The sequence below is a fragment of the Trachemys scripta genome, chromosome 10, assembly GCF_013100865.1.
Source record: "Trachemys scripta elegans isolate TJP31775 chromosome 10, CAS_Tse_1.0, whole genome shotgun sequence".
NCBI lineage: Eukaryota > Metazoa > Chordata > Testudines > Emydidae > Trachemys > Trachemys scripta.
The window spans coordinates 74004960-74022360 of NC_048307.1; the positions used below are offsets into that span (position 1 = coordinate 74004960).

The 17401-nt window shown below is 46.7% G+C and overlaps 1 protein-coding gene across 1 annotated transcript in view; it reads right to left on the reverse strand.

Moving 5' to 3' along the window:
* The window catches only part of RGMA (repulsive guidance molecule BMP co-receptor a), a 36616-nt gene that overhangs the window by 9353 nt on the left and 9862 nt on the right, over positions 1-17401 (reverse strand). The window lies entirely within an intron of this gene.

Consider the following 17401-nt stretch of genomic DNA (forward strand, 5'->3'; position numbering starts at 1 on the left):
GGGCTTTCCCTACACAAGCGGTGGCCCCAGTTTGAGAAACACTGACCTAGACCATCCCTGGCAGGTGTTTGTCCAATTTGTTCTTAAAAACCTCCCAAGACAGGGATTCCCTTGGAGGCCTATTCCAGAGCTCAGCCACTCTTAGAATTAGAAAGGTTTTCCAATATCTAACCTAAATCTCCCTTGCTGAAGATTAAGCTCATTACTTATTACTTATGGTCCTACCTTCAGTGAGCGTGGAGAACAACTGAGCACAGTCTCTTTAGAACAGCCCTTAACATATCTGAAGACTCGCCACGTTGGCTGGGATGCTGAGAATAACTTAACATCATTGATTTGGAGGGGAAATACCATTGGGCCTTTAACATCAGGAGGCTTTTAGGACTTGACATTCAAAAATATGCATGAGCAATTGCGCATCCAAACCGGTGTTACAATGGTGCCATTGATTTGCGTTCGCATTTAGCACAACTGCATGCCTGAAGCAGGTGTTTGTGTACAGTGGGCTAGCTAGATGAATAACTGGTCTCCCTATACAGCTGATTTGTATACAGGGGCATTGGCTGTGCGGCTTGGCACACAGCCCTGGGCCTGTCTGTGGACAGTGGGGTAAAGCCAGGCTCTTAGCAGCCGTAAGTGAGGAAGCCCTGGTTTTACACTCCACCCTGCTCTCAGGAAGGGAACTCAGGCAGTTCAGCAGATCCTAGCGTGTCTATTTTCTGACTGACAGGTATGGTTCCGAAGACTGGGGATTTTTCACGGATGTAGCTGCACTAGTGCAAGACCCTAGTGCAGACACACCTAACTAGCATGAACAGTGACTCCCACCAGTACAGCACCCCCTTGTGTCCAGCTGGGCTGTCTGCAGTAGGGCAGCTAGAGCAGTGCAACCCCCTCAAGTGTAGACAAGCCCTGAATAAAGCCACACCCCTAGCCCGGTAGGTAAAGGCACGGGGCCAAGATTCCTGGCATCAGGTTTGCCTTCTGGGGCCGTTTGTTCACACTCCCTGGGATACCCGATACCTCCCCACCACTATATTGTGCTGCTCTAGCACTGTTCCCAATCGCTGGATCCCTGTTGTGAGTCTCCTCTACTGCACTAAAACCTCTTGCAGGGCAAACGCCTGGCTCCTCCAGGGGTCAGCAACTCACTCAAACCAGCCAACCCAGGAGGCAGCTGCCTGGGGAGTCCGAAAGGCAGAGAGCTGAGAAGGAAATACAGTGCAAAGGAGGAACAAACAAAGTACAAAGGAGCCTTCTCAAGCAGCTATCAATCACCTGATCTCCTGTACCTAGCACCTTGACACAATGCACGTTCCAGCGGCTTCATTAATGCTGGGAACAGTGCGTGCCGACCTCTGGCCCACCTGCCCCCGCCTCAGTGCTTTTCTAAAACTGCAGAGATACGGGTATCAAAGGGAAATGTGTGAAAGGAAACAGGCAAAATCCTAATCAGCCGCTGGCCTCGGTTGTGTAGAGAACAGATCAGCTTCGGCAACATACTAAAGCAGCCTTCTATCAAATCAGCAAGGCTCTGCTCCCGGGTCAATGCAGTCATAGGGGCTGTGCATACTGCCGGCACACTGCCAACCCTGACTTCTGCAGCTGAGCACTCAGGTGCCCAAAAGCCGAGGTGCAAGACAGGGAAAGGCAAAGTACAATGGGAGTTTAGATTCAGTTCTTTCAGGCGGGACATATTTTCCGCAGAGGGGGGCGTCTCCCCTGCAGCAGGACATGAAAGTGACTCTGCAAAGGCACTAGGCCCAAGGCCCTGCATTGCATGGACAACACGCTGCCCATGGCAATTGGGAATCTCTCATTGCTCACACTGCTTAAATATTCATGGTGTTTTCCTTTCCCTCCTCCTAATCAGTTCCCTTGGAGGTCATGGAAACTGTGCAGGATCAGGCCAAAAGCATTTCCAGATGCATTCTGGGGGTGTCTCAAAGCCCTACATGTTTATTCCTGTCCTGGGCTTTGTTTAGAGGGGAGTTCACCAGGCAGTTACACATGCACAAATAGAGCGACAAAACCCAGCACCACTTCATACTGGAAACAGTATGTTCAAGTTTTAACTCTTCCCTTGCAGTGTTGGAAACACAACAGGTGCTGGAGAACGAGAAGGGGAACAGGACTATAAACGAAAAGGGATCCTGCATGAAAGCCGTCAGTCTCGGGTCGCTTTCCAAGGGGAATGAAATGCAAAAGGAAATGGCGGAAAGTTTCTGAGTTTAAAAAATCCAGGTTTAACAAGCCCAGGTGCTAGTAGTAACACAGGGAACACAACAGAACCTCACTCGATTTTACCAACACCAAGCTTATGAACCATTTTTCCTGATCGGCCGGAGGAGGAGGTAATCAGAATGAAAATGATGTCAATGAAGAGCAAGTCGACGTCCCTTCACATTGAGATCTTTCAGTGCATTGAAGGGGTTGGAAGGACAAGAAGAAAACAATGCAGTGCACTAGACAGCAACGTATGAACTGGTCTTATGGCAATTTGGGGGTGTTAAATTTTATGAATTTTCCATTCCATGAACTCCTTAATCCCCAGTTAGTTTGTAAAATGGGTGTTCGACTGCATAGGATTATTTTTATTTCAACAGCGTCCACTTAAAACTGAACCATCAACATCCCTTTTCAGTGGATTGCATTTTGCCGGAACATAGTGAATCCCCGTCACATAACCATGGGTTTTTCACCACAGGCCGCTATGTGAGTTGCAGAGAAAGCCTGTTGCTGTGTGTTTCAACCAGATGAGATTTTGCTGTTTGATCACATTACCCCAGTGGTACATACCCCGGGGCCTGGATTTATGACCTCTAACTCTAGGCTCTGAATAGTCTATCAAGGCTAAAAGCCACATGTTAAAATTGTCGGTGATTAAACATGGCTGATATACACTGTCCAACAGGACTCATGTGAGGGCATGGTGCATGCCTACCCCAGTGATTAGAGACAGAGCGAGTCAGAAGTGACATGCACTATGGGGTCAGGGACACTGCTATAAACGATGAGATTAGCACGCGACGGGACACCTCTGCCGGAGTGTCAGTCTGACTTTGCTGGCACCTGGAATGCAAACAGGCAGCATTTCAAGGTGAGACATTCAAGGTGTGGGTTGGAACGACAAGTTCAGTGTGCAAGGCTGTCATGAAGGGAAATTCCAGCTCCCTTTCTTTGGTGACAAGCCACCCAAGCTCAGGGCTCGTGATGCCACTAAGAATCTCATGACGGAAGAACTAAGTAGATGAAAGGAGCACGGGGGTGATAAAAACAGAATCATGTCCAGAGACCCCATGGTCATCAGCTAAACCATGAATCCGTGGCATCAGGCAATAGGACTTGCAACAGACAACTCAATAAGACTCTCCCTCAGCTGTCAGTAACAGTCGCGCTTAGATGCTCATTTGTAGGAGCCCAGCTATTATCAGGAATAGGGTGCTTTGTGCTGGTCTCTAAGGTGCATCTTTAGCTTGGAACAGGAGGTACAAGCCAAGTTCTGTATTGGCATTTGGGCTATGACCCAAAGCTGGCAATGCAGTAACAAGGGTTTTACGGCCGCGTCACAGGTGCCATCCTCCTTTTGAGACATTAAACTGAGCTCCTCTCTGCCCCTCTCTCAGAACTCGCCGGGAGGGAGCTATGGATCCAGTGGCACTCAGAGCAATAGCCTCAGGGCTGCTCTCTCAGCACCGCAGGGCTCTAATAGCTACGGCCATATGCACGTTATCGCTGAGCACAGGAGGGCTACACATGGCTGGCGTCTAACTCATTACTTTATAAGGTACTCGGGGGAGGGTGGGAAAGAAAAGAAACAGAAAACGAAAAGCCCGTTCCATTCCTTCCCTTGGCCTGTAGGGGGAGCTTTTTTCTTAAAGATCTTATCATTTGGGTTTTGGCAAAATGTTCCGATTTGCTGTTTCGTGCAGGGCCCCATATAAGGCCAGATTTCCAAAGCCAGGTGGCTAAGGAGCAGGACCACACTGTGTGTCTTTGTCTGTGTCTGTGTGTAAGTACGAACGCAGAAGAAACACTTTCACATGCAGTTCTCCCATTTACAGGCGATGCACTGACTGGGACGGCACCTCCATTATGGAAAAGACAGGCCAACTAGCTCTGGGTTTGCACCTGGAGCAAGCCAGGGAGGTGGCCCTTCCTACCTAATCTCTCCCCTGCCAGCAGATAAAGGGCGGGGTCAATTCCATTTCACAGGGCACTGAATAACTGTGGGTCTCAAGTAGGCTGTTTGTGGCCTTGTTCTTTTAATCTGTTGGCAAAGCCTCCCCACCCCCAAGTCCGTGCCTCCCTATCTGATCTGTTCAATAGTGTGATTGTCTGACACCTGGAGCGCACACAAACACCTGCGTGACTCATCTGCCCCCCTCCCCCCTCAGCAAGACACGTGTCAGGACTGAGGAACCCAGCAAGCAGAACTATGCAGGAAAAAGACAGCAACCCTTCCCGCTCCCCCCATATGCTTCTCCTCACGTCTCCTATGGCAGAGGCTTTGGTATAAAAGCAAAAACTCATTTGAACAGAAGCCAAGAAACTATGTTTATTCAATTTCATATAATCTATTTTCCATCTCCTCACAATGGATCTGTTTTTCAACTGCAGATGACTGAGCATGGAAACAAACCCCTCTGCTGCTATCATTCAGAGACGCACGTAGCAAGTCGCCTGAGCACAGGGATTCTGGGCTAGGGTGACCAGATGTCCTGATTTTATAGGGACGGTCCCGATCTTTGGGTCTTTTTCTTATATAGGTTCCTATTACCCCCCACCCTGTCCTGATTTTTCACACTTGCTGTCTGGTCACCCTATTCTGGGCACAGGCCTCGCCCCGGGGGCTTGGACATGGGTGACATTTCACAGCCTGCCCACCCATGTGCCCCCACATCCCATGCCGGTGGGCCTGCTCCCTGGCACTGTGATCATGAATGGCGGGGAGGTGGGTCCTTGAGACTCTTTATCTGTCTCAAGATATGGTCCATGCTATGTAAAGATCTGGGAGCCCGTGGCCTTTGGAAAACTGATAGTCTCACTTTGCTCAATAGTGACTCATCTATCTGTATCAGGGGTGACATTCATGGATTCCCCAGGGAATCCTGACTAGCCCTCCTGAACTGGAACTTTGTAGGGTGCTGAAAAAAAAGGCCCCTGAATGTGGGAGTTTAAAATGGAGGCTAATGGATGTGCAAGAGTTCAAGTAGCCAGTCAAAATCTACTGATCTTAAGGCTGGCAGGGATCATTAGATCATCAAATCTGGCCTCCTGTATATCACAGGCCATAGAATTTAACCTAGTTACCCCTGTATTGAATCCAGTAATTTATGTCTGGTTCAAGTATATATTCCAGAAGGAATGCACCACTTCCCTTGGCCGTTTGTTCCAATGGTTAATCGCCTGCACTATTAAAAATCTGCATCTTATTTCCAATTAGAATTTGTCAGGCTTCAGCTTCTGGTCTTTGGTTCTTGTTAGGCCTTTCTCTGCTAGATTACAGAGTCCTTTTAGTACCTGGTATTTTCTCCCCAGGAGGGTACTTATATTTATACCATAATTAAGTCAACTCTTAATCTCCTTTTTGATAAACTAGATAGATTGAGCTCTTTAAGTCTCTCACAATAAGGTATTTTCTCCAGCCCTCAGATCATTTTTGTCTTTTCTGCCCATCTCCAATTTTTCAACATCCTTTTTAAAATATGGATACCAGCAGTGGATGCAGCATTCCAGTCTCGATCTAGCCAATGCCGTGTACAGAGGTAAAAGGGCTTCCCTACTTTTACTCATTACTGGGGCAATTTTTTGACCAAAACTTTTTTTGGGGAAAAAAGGCAGATTTGGTGACACCAAAACATTTTGTGAATTTGTGGTGATTTTGCTGCATTGTTTTGATAGGGGAAAAAAAAATTTGGAACCATTTCGACATTTTTTAAATAAAACTTTCACATTTTTTTGATTTGAAATTAATTTGAAAAGAATTCAAAATGCTTAAAATCAAAACAAAATGTTTTGTTCTGGTTTAGATGAAACATTTTGTTTGACCCGAAAGAATTTTTTCCTGACTTTTTTGACTTGCCAAAAATTTCAAAAACGTTGTTTTTGGTTCCACCCAAAATGATTTACATTTTTTTTCAGAATTGCCAGCAAACCAAAAAATCCGTTATCCCTTTATATTTACTCACTGCACCCTTGTGTATAGATCCAAGGATCATACTAGCCCTGAGACCTCATGTTCAGTTGCTTGTCATATGATCCCAAATCCTTTACTCCTTTCCAAGATAGAGTCTCACATTCTGTTCCTAGAGGTATAACTAACTTTGCATTTGGCTGTACTAAAACATTTTGTTTGACTAGGCTCAGTTTACCAAGAGATCCAGATCGCTCTGTATGACTGCCCTATGCTCATTATTTACCACTTTATGTCATTCACAAATTTTCTCAGAAGTGATTTTATATTTATTTCCAGATCACTGAGAAAACGTTGAATAATGTCTGGTCTAATAACAATCCCTGCAGAAACCCACCAGAAACACTCCCAATTGATGACAAATCCGCATTGACAACTAATTTGTATGAGCTGTCTGTTAGCCTGTTTTCAGTCCATTTAGCATGTGCTTTATTGATATTGTATAAGGCTAATCTTTTAATAATGTCATGCGGTACTAAGTCAAACGCCTTACAAAAATCTAAGTCTACTACAGCTATGCAATTTTCTTTATCAGTCAAATTTGTAATCTCATCAAACAATAAAATCAGGTTGTTTGACAAGACCTAACTTTTTTTTTATAAAACCATGTTGACTGGTGTTAATACTACTGCTATTCTTTAATTCTTTATCACTTAAATTCCATATAAGCTTTCCCATTATTTTGCCTGGGATTGATGTGAGGCTAACCGACATATAGTTATCTGGGCCATCTTGCTTGCCCTTTTTGAATATTAGCACAACATTAACACTCTTACGGTTTTTTTGGAATTTCTCTGGTATTCTAAGGCTAGGTCTACACTACCCGCCTGAATCGGCGGGTAGAAATCGACCTCTTGGGGATTGATTTATCGCGTCCCATCGGGACGCGACAATCGATCCCCGAATCGGCGCTCTTAGTCCACCAGCAGAGGTGGTAGTAAGCGCCGCCGACAGAAAGGCGCAGAAGTCGATTTTGCCGCCGTCCTCACAACGGGGTAAGTCGGCTGCGATACGTCGAATTCAGCTACGCTATTCACGTAGCTGAATTTGCGTATCTTAAATTGACTCCCCCCTGTAGTGTAGATGTACCCTAAGATGTCTTAAAAATTAACATCAGTGGGCCAGACATCTCCTCAGCCAATTCTTTTAAGACACTTGGGTGCAAATTATCCAGGCCTGCCAATTTAAAAATGTTTATCACTAGTAGATGTTGTTTAACATCCTCCTAGATGGACTAAAAAGTACTTCATCATCTTCATGTGATATAAATACATCCTCCTGTTTCTTTCCAAATACAGAACAGAAATAGTTACTGAACACTTTTCTGTATAATTAATAACGATTTTACCATCTCCATCTAGTAATGGGCCTAGCCCTATACCAGTGTTTCCCAAACTTGGGACTCCGCTTGTTTAGGGAAAGCCCCTGGCGGGCTGGGCCGGTTTGCTTACCTGCCGCATCCACAGGTCTGGCCGATCGTGGCTCCCACTGGCTGCGATTCGCTGCTCCAGGCCAATGGGAGCTGCTGGAAGCGGCGCGGGCCGAGGGACGTACTGGTCGCCACTTCCAGCAGCTCCCATTGGCCTGGAGCAGCGAATCGCGGCCACTGGGAGCCGCGATCAGCTGAACCTGAGGATGCAGCAGGTAAACAAACCGGCCCGGCCCGCCAGGGGCTTTCCCTAAACAAGCAGCGTCCCAAGTTTGGGAAACACTGCCCTATACTATTTCATGGATTTCTTTGGTTCCTAATATGCTTTAAAATGCATCTTTATCCATCATAATGAGGTCCAAAATAGAGTTGGGTGCAATACCTTTGGTATCAAAACATCATCATCTATAATTTTTAGAAACTCAAATGATAATTTACTACAGGCTGCATGAGGCCCCCAGCATGACTCCCAAGTCCTCTCATAACAACTCAACTTTGCTTTCCACACATTACAGATAGGTGATTTTAACATTCCAATCATGTGAATCTTCCCACCAGATTTCACTAATGCCAATTATATCACATTTCTTCTCATCACTGAGAACTTCCAATTCCTTTTGACTTAGGCTACTTTTGAAAATGGGACATAAGCTCCTAAGTCACTTAGGTGCTTTTGAAGCATTTACCCATAAACTAATTGCATATATGCTAGTGTGTAAATACGTCTATGTGTAAGACTCACATTCAGTATGAACTTTTATTGGAGCACGTATCAAAACACTCTATTACCTATGGCCAAACTCCTGAGATCTGAGGGCCTAGATTTCAAAGATGCTGTATGCCTGGGATTTTGGGTGCTCAGCCCATGTGAAAATCAGGTCACTTAGGTACAGGTGCCTACCTAGGAATTAAGGAACCTAACTTCAGGTTTGAAAAAATGTGACTTGTATGTTTTCATATTCCCAGTTCATTCTTCCTACACATAGAGAGACACATGGGGAGGGGGGGGAGAGAAGAGGGAAGAGGAACAACATATAAGCTGCTATTTGAAAAGTCACAGAACAAGATGAGTTCCACCAAGACTTCAGGGAATCCAAAGACAAATTGATGAGCCCTGGTCTACAATTAAAGGTTAGCCACCCATGAGCACCATAGTTAAGCTGACCTAACCCTGGGAGTAGCTGTGGCTAGACCGAGGTTGGAGGTATCTCACTACAGTGACATAGCCCAGTGCTGCCATTGTAGTGCCTATACATAACCTTAGTTACAAGTCCCTGCAAGAGACCCTCATCCCAGCAGATCATTCCATACCAAACACCTACAGGTTTCAGAGTAGCAGCCATGTTAGTCTGTATCCGCAAAAAGAACAGGAGTACTTGTGGCACCTTAGAGACTAACAAATTTATTTGAGCATAAGCTTTCGTGGACTACAGCTCTCGGTATGTATATCTATCTCCTCGCTATATGTTCCATTCTATGCGACCGATGAAGTTGGCTGTAGCCCAAGAAAGCTTATGCTCAAATAAATTTGTTAGTCTCTAAGGTGCCACAAGTACTCCTGTTCTTTTTTGCAAACACCTACAGTGGATTTTCCCTGGTTCTCCTTCTGGAAGAAGAAACTGAATGAGAAATGCAGTGGTGGTTGTCTTTTGGTGGGGGCAGAGGAATGCATCGAGGGGGCAAGGAATAGCCTATGTGTGTGCGTGTGTGTATATATGTGCATGAGGAGGAAAAGGTTGGCACTGGAGGACATGGAAACGTATGTAATACTACATATTAACAACTACTATAATACATCTCATGTTGTGTTTGCGTACCCAACCAGTCAGAATCTGCACTTTGTGTGAATGCCTGTTTGTGCGTCTACTTTGTGTCGTGTGTGTGTGTGTGTGTGTGTGTACGGTGAAGGCAGTGTGTGTATAATGTGCACTAGGTATATTATGTGTAATTACTCTGTGTGCATGTATACCTGCGGCCTGTCACGCTGCTGATAGAAATAAGCCCATAACTGCCTGGTCTGTGGTGTATGGAGAAAGTTGACAGAGAAAACAAAAACCTCCATCCCACCAGCTTGACTGATTGATGGCGTCCCTTGAATAGAGTCCAACTATGTTTCAGCAGGAGGAGGGGGAGGAACCATGCAGAGAAGAAGAGCCCAGTGGCCATCTGACCCAGGCTGTGTGAAAGGATTTGTGCATCATGGCAGCATTAGTTTCTTCCAGCGACCTCCTTTGAACTGTTAATCAAGCACAATCTTGCAGAATAATAGCCTGATTATTATTGCCTTGTTTGCATAACAAAGAGGCCCAATAAAACTGATTTGACTGAGCTCAGAGGGGGTGTGAAAGATCTGTCCTGAGAAAGTCCCTGCAGGAATGCAGCAAACTGCTCCCAAGTCTCAACCCAGGAAGAAAGACAATGCAATTTGCCATCAAGAAAAAACCCAATAGACCAATAAATTACCCATGTGCAAAGGGATTAGATCAGGTTTCAGCTGCATTGGAGTGGGGGTGGGGAGATACTGAAGGGGGAAAATAAACCTGACTCTCTTAAAGTGGCAGGGCTCATTTTTGAGGGAATGGAGGGTGGGGGATCATTTTGTATTATGGGCTGGATTCTGCCCTTCTTTACACCAGCTTAAATCTGGAGGAAATGCAAGACTTCAAAGTAAATGCACTTTGATGGAGTTGCTCCAAATGTCTGCTGGTGTAACTGAGAGCAATGTTCATCCATGCAATCCCCTTTTTAACCCAGTCATCGTCCCTACCTGCATCTGTGCTGGAGAGCACGGGGAAGAGATTTCTCAAGGTATTTACTTAGGTTTTTTGGCCCTGCCAGTTTCTTTAAACATAACTGGGCTATTTCATTTCCAACGTCTGTCATTCAAGTGAGTGGACATTGGAGCCCTTGTCCCTCGTCCTCTCCCTTTTGTTTCCCACTGGGGAGTCCCTCCTCCCCTGGCATCACAAAATCATGGAGCACATAGAGGTGGAAAAATGCAGTCAGGGTCTTCTCTGGCAACAGCTGCTACAAGAAGAGCCCTGGATTGTCTTTGTCACTTTGCTTTTTGTGTTCAGACAATCAGTTGACCATGGATCCAGAATGCCTTGCAAGGAAGCAAACGTTTCTCCTCCCCTACAAATGTCCTACTCAAGCGCAGCAAGGTTTTCTCCTGCAGCCAGGAGAAGCTTTCGCCTCCGACCCTTGCATGGAAAGGGGAGAGCCATTAATCAAAGCCGGGGAGATCTTCACTAGTCCCCACAGCTGGAAGTGAGTTTTCCAACCTGGGTAGGCAGACTCAGGCTAACAAGTCTGGAGCTTGCATGCTAAAAATAGCAGTGTGGGTCTTGCAGCTCTCAAGCCTACGGTGTTGGGTGGGCTTGAGCCCCGTTGATGTGAATCTTGTCTACCCAGGTTAGGAGGCTTACTCCCAGATGCAGGGGAGATACCCAACTGAGCCTCCTGTGTGAGATGCTCAAAAAGGTGAACTTCACAGCTTGGAAATAGGTGTTCCTAGGAAAGGAGATCGCTAACTGGGGTGTTTACATTTGAAGCCACAGATCCACCCCTCCTTCACTGTTAAACTTCTTGAGACTCGGGATCAGGGTTCAGTGTTTCTCTTGCAACAGATACTGCTAACAGCTAAATGACGGCAGCCTAGTATCCAAGAGGCCACAGTTCTATTCCTTGGTCCACCGCTGACTCACTATAGATGAGCCCCGTGCCTCTGTTTCCTCACCTGTAAAATGGTGTTAGTGAAACTTAGATCTATGGGTGAGAAACAGTGGCCAGGAATACTGGTGTGTCATCACAGCAAGCATGAAATCTTGAAAGCCAGGCTTGCTTGGCAGGTAAGGGAAGGAAGGGCTGCTTTCACAACACCAACAGGTCACCCAAGATCTCGGCTGCTTAATAAAGGTGGGTAAAGCACTGTTTATAGGTGAGAAAACAGAGGCCTAGAGCAATGAAATGACCGCCCAAGGTCACTCAGTGACAGAGTGGGAAATTCATAGCAAAGTTTTCCAACTTCTAGTCCCGTCCTCTAACCAGGAGACTCAGCGCCCACCTCAATACGTCCCAATGGGACTTTGTATCCAGCTCCATCAGAAAGGAGCAGACAAATCCATTCGGGTTCTGACAGCAGCTTGGGCTCTTAGATCATTTGGCCACTGCGGTTCCTTTGCCCTTCACCTTTAAGGTGGGGTTCCAGAGTCACTTACAATATCCATCTTCCCACCTCCGAGTTTGATAAGCCATTGGGATGAGCTGGGCATCAGACCTTTCTCCATGAGACTCAGGCTCACAGCTGAGCCGAGGTTGTTTTCACATCAATAGCGTTTTGCCCAGGCCTTGTTCTGTTCAGACTGTGTTACAGGCACAACCCCTCACCACAGCTGTATGACTGTAGCCAGGCCTGGTTAGCAGATCCTCTGTGCAGACAGTGCCACAAAGGCTGCTGTGGGAAAGCGCTTTGCCCGAGAGGTGTGTGTTTTCTCTAGGAATAATCTGCCCCCACCACTTTCTTCTGAAATTTCAAGCCTTCAACACTGAGCTAAATGAGATACAAAAATGAGGAGACAGAGAAAAGCCCCAAGCACATAAATCTGAACGAGGCAAATTTTCACAATTAAATGGCCTGCCAAGAATTGCGGCATTTCAATTAGAGGCGTTGATTTGAGTGCAGGGCGTGGAGAGTCAGCTGCCTGACTTTCACAGATGTCAGCTAGAACCTCGCACAACCTAGGGGAAATTCACACAAACACACGTACGGCCCTGTGTCTCACACTGTAGCCTCTCGCTATAGTCTGATGAGGGTGAGGAACAAATCTTTTATGTAGATCTGTTCACAAATACACTGTCTCTCACTTCCCCACCCCGCCTATACATCCCCACTCTCACACCACCAACCGAGCTGATACTCAACTTGTTCTATCCGACTCAAATTGCAATGGAAGTGATGCACGAAATCCATGAACCCTCCAAACACTAATGGTCCACCTAGATCCCAGTCCCTGATATTCACTGTTTTTTTTCTAAAAGGTGCCCAATGCTGGAGCCACTGGGCGCAAGTTCTAAATGTCAGAGACGAAATGAAAAAAATCAAAGCCAAATGTATCCCCCCGACTCTCCACTCCCTGCTCATTCATCCATCCCTGCCCCCGGCAAACGCCTGTGAAGAGAGACGGGTTTTGTGTTTTGCCGTAAAGGTCAGCTAACTCAGCTCTGTCAGAGCACTGTGGGGAGCAAATTCCAGAGTCTGGGGTCCTCCAGCAGGAACACCCTGCCACATGCACCAGCCACTGAATCCCACAGGCATGTAGGGGATGTCACATGACCTCACAACCATGGACGGGGGAAGGAAAGATGGGTTTCTCAGAACCCAGGCCATATAACTGTAGGGCTTTGGAGACTGAAGCCAATAGCACTCAAAAGAGGCCAGGAAGCCAATATCTAACAGGAGGCTTACGCCACAGAGCCCCCTTCCTGGTGGGTTATTCCATAGAACAGTCATGACTCAAGTGAAATACATTATCTGTCCTACTCCCCAGATATGACCACACATTTAGGGCCCAATCGGGCACCCATGAAAATAAATGGCAAAACTACCATGGGATCAAGACTGGGCCTTTCAGCTCCCCCAAAAACCCAGCCGATGCTCCACCCTGACGAACTCACTGATCTCACCTCTGTAGAGACTTGCATTCTCCCTCCCCAAGTGGAGCTCCCTGTAGCCATGTGCAGGACATTAGACAGAGCTGCTCAGTCTGCACTTAGATGGCTACTTGTGCATAGGGAGCCAGCTTGTTCTTTTGCAGTAAAAACCCTATGACTTCATCGAAGGGATGGCATCTGGTTTTGCAATTGGACATAATTCAATTCTCCCTCCTTGCTACAGAAACTTCTGCGGGTGGAGCGGTGATTTTGTAGTAAGATTGCGCTCGAGTGCAAAGAAATCTTGAGGTTACAGTTGAAATCCCCGTTATTGTTATTACAGTTCACGCAAAAAAAAAAAAAAAAAGGCCGGGTTATGGGACTCCTGCTCTTAATTACAATATTTGTCAATTGTAGGTTACAAAGCCTTTTAAAAGCATTTATGAGTGAATTTAGTCCTCATGAAAGAAAGGGACTAACAGCCTGTAGAGCGATGCACAGTGTGGCTGCAATGCAACTCAATCCTGACCTGAAGCACCCCATATATTTCAACCCCAAATCCTCTGTCAGTGCCCATCAGTTCTTGCTCCCACCACTGCGCTGCCAAAACCCCTCAGTCCTGACACACACACCCCTGCAAACCGATGGCTGATATGTCAGTCCTGGGTTCTCCACGCAGCTTCGCTGATGCACCTCAGTCCTGACTTGCAGCCCCTTCTGCTAGTCCAGTTCTGGGTCACTTGCCCACAGCTCTGTCAAACAACAAAGCAAAACCTGCAGCATCCCCCTGCTCTTCAAGTCCTTGACACCCCCTCGGCTCTGCCAATGCACCTCCAGGCGAACCCGCAGCAACACCCCCATTATTCGAATCCTGGGCCTGTGCTGAGACGAGACTGACAATTGTGCGCAACCGGGCCAAAGAGTGTGGTGATTTAAGTGATGTGTCCCTCAAGGATTTGGATGAGAAACCCTAAAACTTTTTGTCACTGTAGCCTGACCCAGCATTTCGGCCCAGGTCTCTAGAGGTAGCAGGTTGGTGCAGAAACCCACTAAGCCCCCGGGTAAAGAAGTTTTTATGACTGCATAGCTCTATGATCACTTTTATGTGCACGTCTGACGTGGTGCAGCTGTTCATGCCACAGAAGAAGAAAACCTCAGCTGCTGCTATTATAAACCCAAAGTTCCCCATAACATCTCCCGGTTCCTATTAACCAGGGGCTTGGAATTAAAGAGCGGCAATTCCCATGAAAAAAGCCCACACCATGTGCATTTAAAAACAAGGCACCTCCTTTTAGCCCCAATATGATTCTCAGCGGCAATTGTGCAAAACTCCCCATTCCAAATAAGAGACCCGCTTCAGCACAGCAAGAAACCTGTGAAGCCCAAATCCTTCCAGCTCTATATTTGAGTCCTGTCACTCTTCTCCATTATAACACCTAACACAAGAGCCATCCCTGTGGCCACTCTGCCATATCTCCCCAGGACTGGGAATACTCCAAGCGCTGTCACTTTAAGGGTTTAGAAGGTGTTGTTTTAACAACCTCTAAGCCCCCCTTCTCAGTTTCAGCTTAGTGCTGAGATCACATCCCTCACTGCCGCTAAGAGACAAAAGCCATTTATCAACCTATCTGATAAACCTCCAATAGGCCTGGATCCTTATCTGGGATAAACCACACTGCCTGGATGGATTGGAGGCATTAATTCCCACTCCTTGGAGAAAGGGGCTTATTACAGCAAATATTAGGGTCACCTCATCAAGGGGAACTGCATCGGCTTCTCAGCTAGACCCAAAAGCAACAGCAGCTTCCTACAGAGTGTGGTACAGGGGACAAACCCAGGAGTCCTTCTTAGGCAAAACTCATAGGGCCAGATTTTCAATACAGTTCAGCTCCCATTTAGGCCCTGAAATAAAGGGCTGGATTTTAACAAGAGCTCAGCACAGGGGGTGCTGAGTGCCACATACGTTACCCTAAGGGCCGCAAACGGGGGCTACCAGATACTGAGCACTTTTAGAAACAAGGCCCTAATAATGAGGGCTGGGCACTTGCAAATTGAGCCTAGATCCTTGGGAAATCTGACCCCTAGACTCCTCCATAGGAGATTTGCTTAGGGAAGAGGGAATACAAAATGTCAGGATTTGGTCTGATTCTCCCACCGGCTGTTTTGTACCAGTGCAAGTCCACAATGGGGTTACTCCTGAGCCATGCTGGGGTGAAAGGAAAATCCGGTCTCATGGTGCAAATGAGGAACTCAGGGCAAGCCACTAGGGTCAAAGCACCGGGAGATCTGAATGTTTCATTAAAAGCAAAAAATCAAGAAAAAGTGCAGGGCTTGGTGGGGCACTCAGCTCACACACCAAGCGCTCTGTCGGGACAGGCTGGGTGCAGCGCTCAGCACGGCCCCTCTAAAACAGGCTGTAACTTTTAGAAGCAGTTTTAAGACTCCATCAGGGTTACAGCACCTCTTTACTATGTGCTGCTGAGATGTGAATTAGCAGGAGGCAGAATGGAGAGAAGGGGGGAGACACCCAGGTGCAGACACCCCTTTTTCTTCCTCCTACCTTGTGGACCCCTATTAAAATGCAGAGCGAGGGACAAGCATAATGAATGAGGAGCATGGTCTAGATTTGTGCCCAAACTCCTCTGAGCAGTTCACAGTGGGTCTTGAGTACCCAGTTTTGCCAGTTCCTTGAAATATATTTGGCTGTTGAGGGGAGAATTAAAAACAAAACACAAACACACAGATCTAATATCAAGTTCTTTCTTGCATGGCAAACTCAGCTCCAGCACTTTGACTCTGCGTAAAGAACTTAAGCAACATGTATCAGATCTGATCAAAAACTCCCCACAATGTGAAGCTCTGCATTCAGTTTTCTTGGGGCTAAAATATCCCAGTGACCAGGGAGATCTAGGTGGACATGTTGATCCTAATATTTCAACGAAGGGGTTTATTTTACTGTATCAGGGAGGTGGTTAATTTATTTATTTATTGCATGTAGCTTAAGAGATTTAGATAGTGCCAAAGAAATGCATGGGCAATAGAAAAGGGAGAAATGCAATAAAAAATAAAACAGGGGATTTAACTTTAGGGCTTTTCTTTTTTCTTTCCCCCCCCCCCACTCCTCCCCTCAAATGAAAAAAAAAAGAGGTAAAGAAACTGGAGAGTTTTGGAAGGAACAAATCTGCCTCTGTGGAGTTGGTTTCCCCTCCCCCAACAAAAACAAGCACTCACGGCTCGAAGGAATTTGCAGGCACAGATCTGCCAAAAACATTGTGAAAAACTATGGGGGATTCATTGGAAACAGATGGCGTTTTCAGCTGTATTTCTGAAATTCTCTCCTTTTCTGACACAATACAAACAAACCGGGGTAAGGCAGAGGGTGGCCCTCAAATGTTATCAAACAGAAAGATTAGCAATAGCTGCAAGTGTATGTAGGTGTGCGCTCCGGGGAAGCGGTAATGGGGAGGGGGGGGGGGGTGCCAGGCTTTGGGAAGGGGAATCAGACCCTTGCGGGGGCCATCTGACTTGCTTTTACCCTGTGACAGTTGCAACCTCTTCAACCCCAGCGAAGTGAAGTTTTCTAACTGAGCAATGGCCCAGCAGAGGAGACAGGCAGTGCTAAAAACCCAACCACGGCCAGGCTGGTTCGGGAAAGGAGGGGATGTGTGATGACCCCCCTCCATCCCAACGCAGTTGGGTCGGATTCACCGGTGGGTTACTCCAGTTTTATCCCAGTGCAACTCCCTCGAAACAAACGAGGTCACGCTGGTGTCCAGCTGCAGTGATAGGCGCAGTGGATCGGGACCATTAATGTGTATGCCTGTGTGTGTATTTAAACATCCCTTCAGATGGCCAGAGGTTGCATGAGTGCTAAGCCTGCCCCCCCCAAATCACAGCTCACGATTCAGTCCCTTATCACAGCCTCGCTTTTTAAAAGCACAAGGAACATTTCAGACTTGAAGCCAACTTCTCTAGTTCCCCACCAGCTGAGCGCATGCAACCAGTCAATGGGCACGACCTGGCATTTAGTAGCTATTTCCCTGGTCACTTTTTCCCTTCTTCCACTGCACACGGCAAACCTAGACTAGCCTGCCTGAGACGGCAGGAGGGGAGATATTTTCTGC